Source organism: Lactuca serriola, chromosome 9, assembly GCF_051521515.1.
Source record: "Lactuca serriola cultivar US96UC23 chromosome 9, Lser_US96UC23_V15, whole genome shotgun sequence".
NCBI classification, from domain to species: Eukaryota; Viridiplantae; Streptophyta; class Magnoliopsida; order Asterales; family Asteraceae; genus Lactuca; species Lactuca serriola.
Window position 1 is genome coordinate 63,514,842 of NC_136416.1, and position 13,274 is coordinate 63,528,115.

The window sequence follows — 13,274 nt, forward strand, 5'->3', positions numbered from 1 at the left end:
AGGGTTTGCACCCTATTTAAACACCTTATGTCCCAATGCTCTCTCATTATCAAAATCTATTGCCCCTTTTAAGAACTATCTCGAAACCCTAACCCATTTCTAAAGAGAGTTGATCTTTGTGTGTATTTTGGTGTGTGTATGGTGTACCTTAAAGAAGAATAAGAATCTTGGTTAAGGAGCATTGATCAAGTGGGAGCTTGTAGATTCAGGGTGTCCATCCATCCTTTTCAGCTTCATAGAGGTATATGTGACATCCCCAAATTCTCGGTCATTTTAAATTTTTTATTTATGCTTATTTGTAAATCAGAGTATTCATTTTAAAGAATAATATTGTGGAATTTGTTCCCAGAAAACATGATAAATATATTATCAAAGCATTTCCAAAGAAAACTATTTTGTTTATATTAAAACTTTGGGATGTCATTGTCAATATAGAAACATAAGCATAAATAGACCTTACATTCATTTACACTAGTAATTTACATCTCCTTTAATCTCTCAGTGTAATGTAGCTTCGTATCGAAACCTGTGATACAAATAAACTGAGTGGGCCAGGTTGGGAAACCTAGTGGGTACATAGGGATTTCAATCCCACAATGTTATATATATATATATATATATATATATATATATATATATTATAGAACACACAATATAGACAATTTCACCTCATATAAGCAATTTTACCCCCATCCCGTCGATCCTCACGACGACATGATCTATACTCTCAGATCTAAAATTAACCTTTTTACCTAATCCTTACTCCCGGATCGGGTATAGCTAATCCATGCTCTCGGATTAATAACTATGCTCATTTTATACTCTCGGATTAGGGACAACTGACTATGTCTAATTCATGCTCCCGGATTAATGACAAATAACTATGTCCTCTCCATACTCTTGGACTAAGGGGAGATACATACCCAACGATTAATCTACTGCATCCTCTCGTCCTCACAACCTTACCCAAAGGGTGAGGTACTAACAAATTTAACGAAATGACAAACCTCAACCATTAACAAAAACATCCTCATGAACGATCGACACAAGATCCCACACCTAGATCGAAACCGAACAGATTCCACCAATTTGTAACTAGCTCATGAAAACTACCAAGGGGTCTAGAAATGTGGCCAAAACCTAAGCCTGATATGCACCAAAAGTCTATACCACAATTGAGGGTAAAGATACCCAGAAACCAAAGAAAATATAAGACACACAGAACTTGACGGTAGGTCGAATCATCCATTGAACTTCAACTGGCATAACTTAACACTTTCGAAGAACCTCCCACTTTTGATGATGAACGAAAAGGCCAATGATTGAGACTACATTGATAACTAACCCAATAACGTAATACGTTGCCTGCACAATATCCGTGTAAGACTAAACATACAAAACTCTGAATCTTAATTACCAATCGATAATGACCACCCTAGAACAGGGATAACAATCTATATAACGAGTTGAGGAATCCCTCTGCACTTGATGCTCAACCTGAGTATCCCAAATGCCTCTTGATTTATTCGACGACATTTTAAAAGGAACCACTGGCTACAACAAGCTCTTTATCCAACATTTTATTGTCACGAAGACGGCTCATGCATTCTTGAACACATACATCTAATGATAACTTGCACTTGTAACATCCCAAGATTTGCCATTTATAGTCCCTTTGGATGGAAGGATGAAGCCATGAAAAGTCCAAGGGCTAAATTGCAATTTTGGGATCAGGAGGAGTACGTTGCTCGTACATAAGGGTACGTTGAGCATACTAGGCACGCCCTAGTACGCTGGGCGTACACTTGTGTACACTAGGCGTACTCATGACTTATGTAGTCAATAGCGGTGCTATAACGGAGCTATAACGGTTAGTGGATGTAAGGAAACTCTATTTCAAAATAGTGGTTTAGAATAGTGGTGGCGCTATTAGCGCCACGATTTACCGCTATTTACCGCATTTATGGTCACCGCTATAGCGGCGCTATAACCGCTATTTGAATAAATTCCATTTTTGGGATATTTTACATAAAAAACATTTGTTTGTGCCATTCTATAGAATAAAATTGTTTTTCTTAGCCCAAACCAAAATTTTTGGGTCATTCTATTGATCAAAATTGTAATTTTGTGACTGTCGTAACTTCCATTGAAACCATGTATGTGTTGTCTTACTAATTGTGTTGAAAACTTGAAGTACTATATTATGATTAACTATCAAATTACTTAATCATTTCATTTAATAACTGTAATTGTGTTAAAGTATGATAAAATAGTAAGTATTACATATGTTTTCTTGTTGACTGTGTTAAAGTATGATTAACTGGGGCATTGGTAACCGGTTTGTGAAGTATGGTTAACTAATTATGATATATGAAGTATGATTAACTAAATATGATATGTGAATTATGATTTACTGAGTAACTAATTAATTGGACTAGGTTGAACTTTAAAGTATGATTTACTGATCAATACTTTAATATATATAAATTCTAAATAATATAAAAACGCTATATCACCGCTATACCGCTGCGACAACCGCGATTTTAAATAGCGGCCATTAGGGTTTCCTTCTGTCATGAGCTAAGCAATTATCGCGCCAAACGTATAATAGCGGCCAGTGACCGCTATTATACGTTTGGCGCGATAATTGCTTAGCTCATGACAGAAGGAAACCCTAATATTTAGGGGTTGGGGGCTATATAAGCAACATTATGATCATAAAACCCTCCCTTACCCCAGCCCCCACCGCTTAGAGTCGTTTTCCCCAAACCCTAGCCATTTCCTTGAGTGTTTGAGCTTATTGAGTGTTTCTTGAGCGTTTTAAGAAGAAGGTGTTGCATCAAGGAGTTGGAGAAGAAGATCAAGCTTGTAGTTGGTTTGTGCCTTAGAAGCTCCAGAAGGTAAAAAGCTTCAAACTTTATGCATATATGTATAAATCTTGCCATTTTTGCTTTAAAGAACCATTTCTTGTCCCAAAAAAGTCCCAAGATGGTGCATGATGTGATTGGGACGAAATGAACTGCCCTTCTAGACTCTTGAAGGGGTTTTTAGTGATAAAAATGAGGTTGCAATGGATTAAGATGTCCCATGCATGGAGTAGGAAGGTCTTAATGTATTAAGACCAAGTATTAAGAGCTTTATGGACGTTCAAAGTGATAAAGTTCATGACTTTATGGGTCCTAGGCATATTTGGTCACTGGATCTAAAGTTTGGGCTTAAGTGCTTAAGCCATTAAGCAATTATTCAGATTTTGGCAAACCACAATGTACGCCCAACGTACTGGGTCAACCACCCCGATGGTGGTCAACATCAGGACGAGTACGCCCTGTATACGTCCTCTATTAGGCCCTTGACAATTGGGCTTTGGGTTTTGGGCTGTTTATGAACTAGTTGGATTTAAGCCTTTACTGGACTTTATGAATATAATGTTTTGGGCCAAGTTTTTATAATGGATCTTAGAATGAGGCCCAATTTGGTAAATTGGGCCAATAATAGGCTTTGCATAAGGACTTTTATGGTTATGGACTTGGCATTGGGCCTTGGCCCAATAAAGAGAATGAACGTGGTGGATTGTGTGGACCCTTAGTCAAGATTGTTATGTTGTGTAGTGACTTAATATTCATTATTTGGATAGTTCGGGATTTTTGGTGAGGCAAAGATTCGAGAGTTCGATTCTTCTGTTCAGATCGGCATTACGAGGTGAGTTATCCTCACTGTACTCAAAGGTCTAAGGCTCCAAGGCCGACCCTTTGATTTGTTATTGTTGTGATTGTTGGATAAGGTGTCTAAGTCCATAACTATATTTGGTATGTACTTGACCCGACCTGACATGGTCCATTTGGGTTGCATGGCATCATGCATTTGAATTAGAGAAATAACAGTTGTGGTTTATTAATATATTATAAGTTCTAATATATTAATAGTATTATTTAATTAGTATTGATCAAGAATTAATTTGGAATTTATTAAGTGATCAAAAGATGACTAATTAAATATATGGGTTGATTATGTAAATTATCCATAACTTGTATAGTGGGCTAAAAGGCTCCATGGATTATCAAGTTGAGTTAAACCCATAAGATGCTCAATGGATGCTCCATGGGAGTTAACAACCCATGGGTCATGGAAATGAAGAGTCATGTCACATTAGGGTTTACATGGTGTAACCTTAGATGTGACACACTATATAAAGAACACGATACTCACCAAAATCGGTTACACTAAGAACAAGAGAGGGCTAGGCCAATTTTTACAAGTGTTATACATTCTCTTGAGCTATTCCAAAGCATTTGGTGTTGTGTGAAGCATTTGAGGCATCACACTTGGGGTGCTAGGCTCTCAAGGTTTTCAAGGAATCAAATCAACTATAAGGTAGGTAATTCTAGCCATCTTTTATATTAAAAGTTCCCCATGTATGCTAGATAGGATTATGAACCATGGAAATCATATTTTACATGTATTTTAGACAAACATAGATCCAAGGTTTTCTAGGGTTGCATGTACACTTAGGGGTGTTAGAATGCTCATAACTCATCAGTGGTATCAGATCCTAGGCTTGTTTGTTAATACATGACGTAAAATAGTGTAAAAAAATCGAATTTTTGAGTTGTCTGCACAGGGGACTCGATGAGTCCATGGGGGGACTCGACGAGTCTAAGTGAAAATGCATCCAACTCGGCGAGTCAGTTCGTGCACTCAACGAGTTGGCCAGGCAGGGTGCAAAATTTCGATTTTTGCTACTGGAAATGGAATAGAAACATTACCCTAAACTGTTTTGGTATTGTAAAACTTGTTTTAGATGGTGTAATGGTTGTTCTAATCCATTTACAATGGCTAATATCAAAATACATGATTATATGTGTTCATATGTTCTTGAAATTTTGATATGAATATTCATGTTCTTGTGAGTTTTTGATAGATCATAAGAATTACTTGTTTAAATGTTTAATTCATGATCTTTATGTGTTTTAATGGAGTCCATATCTTGTCCTCAAGTTATGGATAACCAAAAGTCTCTTTGTGTTAAAAACCATTAAAAGAACACATAAGTTATAAAATGAAGAGTCTTCATTTTAATAACTCATAAGTTATGAATTTGAAAGGTTTGTAAAGTTACAAAACTTTCCCTCAAGTTTTGGAACATGTAAAGTCACTTAATAAACTTTAGTTCCAACCCCTAGATTTTTAAAAGTTAAAAATCAACCACTATACTTTATAATATTATAAGTTAATATATATATATATATATATATATATATATATATGTATGTATGTATAAGAGCAAGTCGTCTTACCATTAGTAGGCCTCATTCACGAAGTCGGTCTATAAACGGGGTATAAGGTTGATGCCTGTAAAATGACAACTTAATGGGTGTCCACTCTCACTCATCGCTTCCTTGATCGGTGGAGGGTCGTTAGCCGAACGGATAGGACGAGGACTTATAAAATTCTCATTAAAAGTATGATGAATATTATAAAGTAACTAAATGTTTTATTAAATTCCCAATCTTAGTTACTTTAGGAAAATGTGAATAAGGTGCTAATCCATGAAATTAGACTTTACACTTTGTTTAAGTCGTTAGTGGAGCGTGTGTGGTTAACCGGCACACTAACAAGGACTTAACAGGGTAGGTAAAGGGTGACTTAAGGTTTATCATAGTATCGGTGGAGTGCGTGTGGTTAACCGACACATCGATTGAGTGATAAACTTGAAGGGTACCAAGTGATTTGCACGGTTACTTTACACCTCGTTTTGTGATCATCGGTATCCCAATCACAAAACTTGGAGGGCACACTCGAGATTGAAACATGCCTTTGAAAAGTTCATTGAATCTCAAAAGAATCTAGGAATTTCTAAGAACCAATTAAAACCTAATAATTTATATTCCGGTTTTTGGTGGAAATTGGTGAATCGTCATTCACCTACCTTTCAAATATGTTATAGCTTAGATTACGACATACCTCTTATAAGTTATGATATATTGTGATTGGATCCTAGCCTTAATATTACATTTGGGTGTTTTATTAAGGACAATCTTTATATCTAAACTAAAATTGTTCTCTTCTTTTTCAAATGTCTTCCAACAACACTGATTCTGGCTCAAACCCTACTGGCTCCTTTTCCCTCATGAACCTATGTGGGAGGGTCATCTTCGATGGTTCCAACTTTATGGATTGGATCTGAAACATCAGGATGGTGACTCGTTATGAGGACAAGGAATATGTCCTTGATAAGGAGCTAAAGGAGATCGATGAGTCCACTGCTACTCCCCAGGAGATCGCTGACTTCCGGACTCATGAAAGAGATGCCACCAAAGTGGCATGCATCATGATGGCTACCATGACAACTGAACTCCAGAAGTCCTATGAGGACTACTACCCTTTTGAGATGCACTAAGATATGATGGAAAGATACCATCAGAGTACTCGTCAAGAGCGGTATGAAATAATCTCCTCTATGATAACAACCAGGATGAAGGATGGTGAATCCGCCACGAGCCACATGCAGAAAATGCAAGATATGTGGATCGTTTGCTGAAGCTTAATGTGAACTTCCCCGAGGATCTAGCAATAGATATCATTTTGCACTCCTTACCATCGTGTTATGATCAATTCCGCATGACATACCACATGAATAAGGAAGAAGTCACACTCAGCAAACTTCAAGGACTCCTAAAGACCGCGAAAATAGGTCTTAAAGGTAAGTCGGTTGTTAACACTCCTACTCCTACTCCAAACTCCGCCCTTGTCCTGGAAATCGGGAAAGGTAGAGGGAAGAAGAGCAAGATCTCTTCGAAGGGTACCAAGGCTAGGACCCTTGATGTCTCTTCTTCAAGTGGAACCAAGAAAGGTTTCGTCACTCCTTCTTTTGACCGAAAAGAGGCTGAATGCTTCTATTGCCATGAAAAGTCGCATTGGAAGCGGAACTGCCCAAAGTACCAGCAAGATGTGAAGGATGGGAAAGTTAAACCCAACCATGCAGGTATTTACACTATTCTATCTAATAACTCACCCTATTCAAACTCTTGGGTCCTTGATACCGGTTGTGGTATTCATATATGTTCTGATTTGCAAGGACTAAGAAGAAGTGAGAATGTGGAGCATGGAAAGATAAACTTGATCATGGGGAATAAGATAGCTTCACCTGTCACCAAGATTGGACTTTATTCTTTGTTGCTAAGTAGTGGGTTTACTTTAGATTTGAATAAATGTTGTTATTCGCTGGAAATGGCAAGAAATATTATTTCCATTCATGCTTTGTACAATCAAGGGTTTACCTTTTCTTTTGATAATGAAATTGGTGGAATATGCTTTCTTTAATAACGTCCTTTATTTTAAAGCACTACCTTGTGATGGTGTGTATGAAGTTGTATATGTTGTAGATAATCTAGGAAATAATGTGTTGTGTATTGATTATTCTAGTAATAATAACTTGGATAAATCATCGTTATGGCATTGTCGTCTTGGACATGTGAGCAAGAAACACATAGACCAACTCCAAAAGGATGGATTCTTGGAGTCATTTGACCTAAAGTCAGATGATAGTTGTGAATCATGCTTACTTGGAAAAATGACAAAGTCAACCTTCAGTGGTTCTTGTGCTAGGGGTGAAGGTTCGTTGGATCTGTGTGGACCCTTCAAATCTGCCACAAGGGATGCTAATCGTTATTATTTGACTTTTACTGATGATTATAGTAGATATGTATATGTCTATTTAATCAAGCATAAGTCAGAGACTTTTTTAGGTATTAAGATGATTCGATCCACTCGAGGTGGTGAGTATCTTAGTACAGAGTTTCTCAACTATCTTAAGGAATGTGGGATTGTCTCACAATTGACACCTCCCAAGACACCACAATTGAATGATGTAGCTGAGAGGCGTAATCGAACCTTGTTGGATATGGTTCGTTCCATGATGAGTCGAGCTTCGCTACCAATCTCATTTTGGGGGTATGCCTTAGAGACTGCCGTCCATATCCTTAATGTGGTCCCTACGAAGAAAGTTGCCAAAACTCCTCATGAGATGTGGACTGGAAAAGTACCCAAACTAGACCACATCAAGATTTGGGGTTGCGAGGCTTTCGTGAGGCGCGACACTCACGATAAGCTCGAACCTTGAAGCGAGAGGTGTATTTTCATCGGCTACCCACATAAATCATTTGGTTACCTCTTCTACAGACCTAGTGAAAATGTGGTCTTTGTAGCAAGGAGGGGTGTCTTTCGAGAGAAAGAGAGTTCATAAGCCAAGGAAACAGTGGGAGACAAATTGACCTTGAAGAAATTCAAGAGTCAATGGTGAAGGAACTTAAAACCCTAGCACTCAATCTGAGGAAACTTCTGTTGATCCAATTGACAAGTTTGTACCTCTGAGGCGTTCCACAAGGGTTAGGAATGCACCTGAGCACTACTATGGTTTCCATATTACTGCGGAAGGTGAGACACTTATCAGTGATGAGACACTGGTAAGTCTAGATGAACCTAACAGCTATGCGGAAGCCATGACAGGCCCCAAGTCTGCTAAATGGAAAGAGGTCATGGACAACGATAATCAAGTTTGGAACTTGGTTGACAATGTACCGGGTCGTAAGACAGTTAGGTGTAAATGGATCTTCAAGAAGAAGACCGACATGGATGGTAATGTACACACTTATAAGGCACGACTGGTTGTGAAGGGCTTTTCTTAAACTTCGAGAGTTGATTATGATGAGACGTTTTCACTAGTAGCCAAGATTAAGTCTATTAGGGTATTGTTAGCCATTGCTGCATTTCATGACTATGAAATATGGCAAATGGATGTCAAAACCGCTTTCCTTAATGGAAGTTGGATGAGGATGTTTACATGAGTCAGTCAGAGGGTTTTGTTAGTACAGAGTACCCTAATAAAGTGTCTAAGTTTGAGAAATCCATCTATGGACTGAAACACGCACCTCATAGATGGAATCTTTGCTTCAATGAGAAAGTCAACGAGTTTGGCTTTTCGAGGATTGAAGATGAATCTTGTGTATATGTCAAGGCTAGTGGGAGTATAGTTAGCTTTTTGGTACTGTATGTGGATGACATACTACTCATAGGAAATGACATCCCAACCTTGCAGGAAGTGAAGTCCTGGCTTGGGAAGTGTTTCGCTATGAAGGACCTTGGAGAAGCTGCCTATATCCTAGGGATAAGGATTCTGAGAGACTAGAGTAAAAGACTAATTGGACTTAGTCAGAGTACCTACGTGGATAAGGTGCTGAAGAGGTTCAACATGCAGGATTCCAAAAAGGGAGAGTTACCTATCCAATGTAACGCCAGATTGAGTAAGACTCAGAGCTCGGGTACCAAGGCTGAGATAGTAGAAATGAGTCGAGTACCTTATGCTTCTGTTGTAGGCTCTACCATGTATGCTATGATGTGTACTCGTCCCGATGTAGCCTTTGCCTTAAGCATGGTTAGTAGATATCAGGGGAATCCTGGCAAGGCTCACTGGACCGCGGTAAAGAACATTCTCAAGTACCTGTAGAGGACTAAGGACTGGGTCCTTACCCTCGTTGGGAGTGATGACTTGAGAGTTGTATGGTATAGTGATGCTAGCTTTCAGACTGATAGGAATAATTTCTGCTCTCAGTCAGGCTGGGTCTTTACCTTAAACTGAGGAGCAATCACTTGGAAGATTTCCAAGCAGGAGACAGTGGCTGATTCAACTTGCGAACCAGAGTATATAGCAGAAGCGAGGCAGAAAAGGAGGCGATATGGGTGAAGAACTTCATTGGAGACCTTGGAGTTCTACCAGCTATAAAGGAGCCTGTTGGATTAGTGTCTAAGTCCATAACTATTTTGGTATGTACTTGACCCGATGGTGCATGGTCCTTTTGGGTTGCCTTCATCAAAGCAACTTGATAGGATGAATTATGAAGAGAAAGGATTAATTATGATTTATTAATATATTATGAGAATAATATATTAAAGGAGAAATCATATTGTTTAATTAATATTAGTCAATAATTCATTGATAATTAATTTTGTGGCTAAAAGAGATTAATTAAACTTAAAGGACTAGAACTGTAATTATAAGATAATTGCATTTAGGCTATGGATCACCTTAGAATAATAGGTTAGACGAATCCTATGGGGAAACCCATTAGAAATCGTCCAAGGGATATTCTAAAAGAGTCCATGGGCTGCTTAAGGCTTAAGCAGTCAAATTAGGGTTTCCTAGTTGAAAACCCTAATAGCCTACATGTATATATAGTACCTTTTTGGGCAGCCTCCTCTCTCCTTATTCTTCATCCTCTTGCTCTTGGTGTTTGTGAGCCATTAGAGGAGTGAAATTTGTGACTCTAAGCTTTCTAAAGCCATTACAAGGAGGATTTGAGATTGTTATTGCTACATAACAATCAAGGTAAGATCTAAAACCCTTTCACATGTTAATATGATTAATTGTATGCTAGAAATAGGTTTTAAAGTCTTGGATGAATTGCATGTACAATAGAGAAACCTAGATCCAAGCATTAGGGTTTACATGAGCACATATGATGTTCTTATGGCTAAAACCCATCTGTCGTATCAGAGCCTTGATTGGTTTCTATTGTATTGATGCCTTGTTTATTTGTTCAAGCTTTAAAAATCGTTTTTTGTGCCCCTGACTGATGAACTCGGCGAGTTCCAAAGTGGACTCGGCGAGTAGCTTCAACTCGGCGAGTTCCAAAGTGGACTCGGCGAGCAGCTTCAACTCGGCGAGTTCCAAAGTGGACTCGGCGAGCAGCTTCAACTCGGCGAGTTCAAAGTGGAACTCGGCGAGTTCGAGCATCAGTTAGGGCAGATTTCGAGATTTCTTGATGTTTTGCTTGAGGATACTTGCCTTAATTGTTTTGAGTCATTAATATTCGAATTTTGATATATATTTGAGTATATCCTTGACCAAACAAAAGATAATTACCATTTGATTGAATGATAATTTCCTTATACGATAATAAATGATTATTTGAATTAAATTGGTAAATTGTCTTGCAAGTAATAGTGACTAGGTCAAATTTAGATAATCATTAAATTAATTGTTTAATTTAAATCATTTGCTATTTGATCCTTAATGTTTTGAAATGTTTCAAAACTTGCCCTCAAGTTTTAGAATTTAAAAGTTGATTAAAAGTTTAATTTAGAAATGTTAAATTCTAAAACCCTAGTACTGTTTTGAAAAGTTCAAATCACACCCTTATGGTTTTATTAATTAAAGTGTATAATTAAAAGAGATTTAATAAACCCATAAATTTTGGTTTACATTTAATTAAATTAAAAGTATAATTTACTAAATTAAACCACCTAGTATTTTAAAAGTGTAAAATACATGTTATACTATATATAACATTAAAGGTCTAGTATTATATATGTATGAGTAAACAGTCAGTCTTACCGTTAGTAGGCCTCATTCACGAAGCAGGTCTATAAGGGGTGTTTAAGGAAATTGCCTATAAAATGGTGAATGAATGGGTATCCACTCTTACCCACCGCACTTTTGACTAGTGGAGGGTCGTTAGCCGAACGGATAGGATAGGACAGAAACCTTCCATTATAAGTATAATGAACTACAAAAGTAACTAAATGCTTTTACAAAATTCCCAATCTTAGTTACTTTAGGCAAAAGTGAATTGATGCAATTCCATGAAATTACACTTCGTGCCCTTGCGAAGACGTTAGTGGAGCGTGTGTGGTTAACCGACACACTAAATGGTTCTAAGCAAAGGTAGCAAAGGGTGACTCAATGTTTGTCATAGTTCGGTGGAGCGTGTGTGGTTAACCACACATCGAATAGGTGATTGTAACATTGGGGTAACCATGTAAGTTTGCATGGTTATTCACACCCTGTTTTGTGAATCGAGGGGCATATCGAGATTTAAACATGTCATTGAAAAGTTCAATGAATCTCAAAAGATCTAGGAATTTTCAATAGAATTAAAACTTAAATTAATTTTTCATTTTTCATGGTGGAAATTTGTAAATCGTCATTTACCTACCTTCAAATATTATGCAACTAGATTACGACATCCCTCTTCTAGGTTGTAGAGTATTGTGTTGGATCCTAGCCTCGATGTTTCATTTGGGTGTCACATCGAGGATTCTAATCAACTAACTTGAATTTTTTCTCCCGTTTTGTTGATGTCAAAGTATGACAACTATGGTCTTCCCAAATCCCGTGGAACAAGCCTTCCACATGAAGATGATATTCCACGATTCGATCGAGGAACAAGAGATCATGCTTCACTTCCTCCACCTCCTCCAATTATTCTCCCTAACCCACAAGTTCGAAGGCTTGAAAAGTTTAAGCTCACTCAAGCCCTTTTGGCAAGTAAACATGAAGAAGGAAAGTCAGTGTGTGCACACGTCCTAGAGATGAAGTCACACATTGATAGGTTAAGAATGTTGGGATCCGTTGTCTGTGAGGAGCTGGCTGTTGACTAGGTTCTTCAGTCGCTTACTGACTCATGTAGTAAGTTCGTAAGAGAGTACTATATGACGAACCACGATGTGACCCTCATTGATCTCACCTATATGCTTATTGTTGCTAAATCAACAATGGTTTGGCGCACTGGAAAAGCAAAGTTGACTGGTGAATCCGCCTTCCAGACCTCTATGGATATAGGCACTAGCAACGAAAGGCATGCCATGATCAAAAAGTTTGATCATAAGAGAAAGGCAAAGTCTGAAGTAGTTCCATGTGCTGTTCCAAAAAAGTCAATTTGTTTTTATTGCCAAGAGAAAGGGCATTGGAGACGAAGCTACCCTATTTACCTAAGAAATCTTAGAGATGGGAGAGTCAAACCGTATGGCTCTACTTTAGGTAAAATCCATTAACTAACTCTTTTAAGTTCCTATTGTAGATTCTTAATACATGATGTGATAAGATTACATTTGGTGTTTTGTAAGATCATAGAAAAGAGAGGAAGCTTAAGGGAAGAAGTGAGTGGAATCTAATCGTGAAGAAATGGTTTTCGATTGCATTGTTTGAAGATTAGAATTTGAGCTACTACTTGGAGTTAGAATAGATTGCTAAGAAATATGTATTGACATAGTTTTTCAATTGAATTGCATTGTAAGGACAAATTTTTCCGCAATAAAATAAAATTTGATTTTATATTATTTATTTATCCTTGCAATGGCATGTATGAAAAATTGATGTTTGAAAGTTTCTATTATTAACAATAATGGATTAGATTCTTAATTATGTTATTTGTGGAAATGTCAAGAATTTACCAAATAGGGAAAGTTTCTCATCGTCCAAGTTTCAATTGGACAGAAAC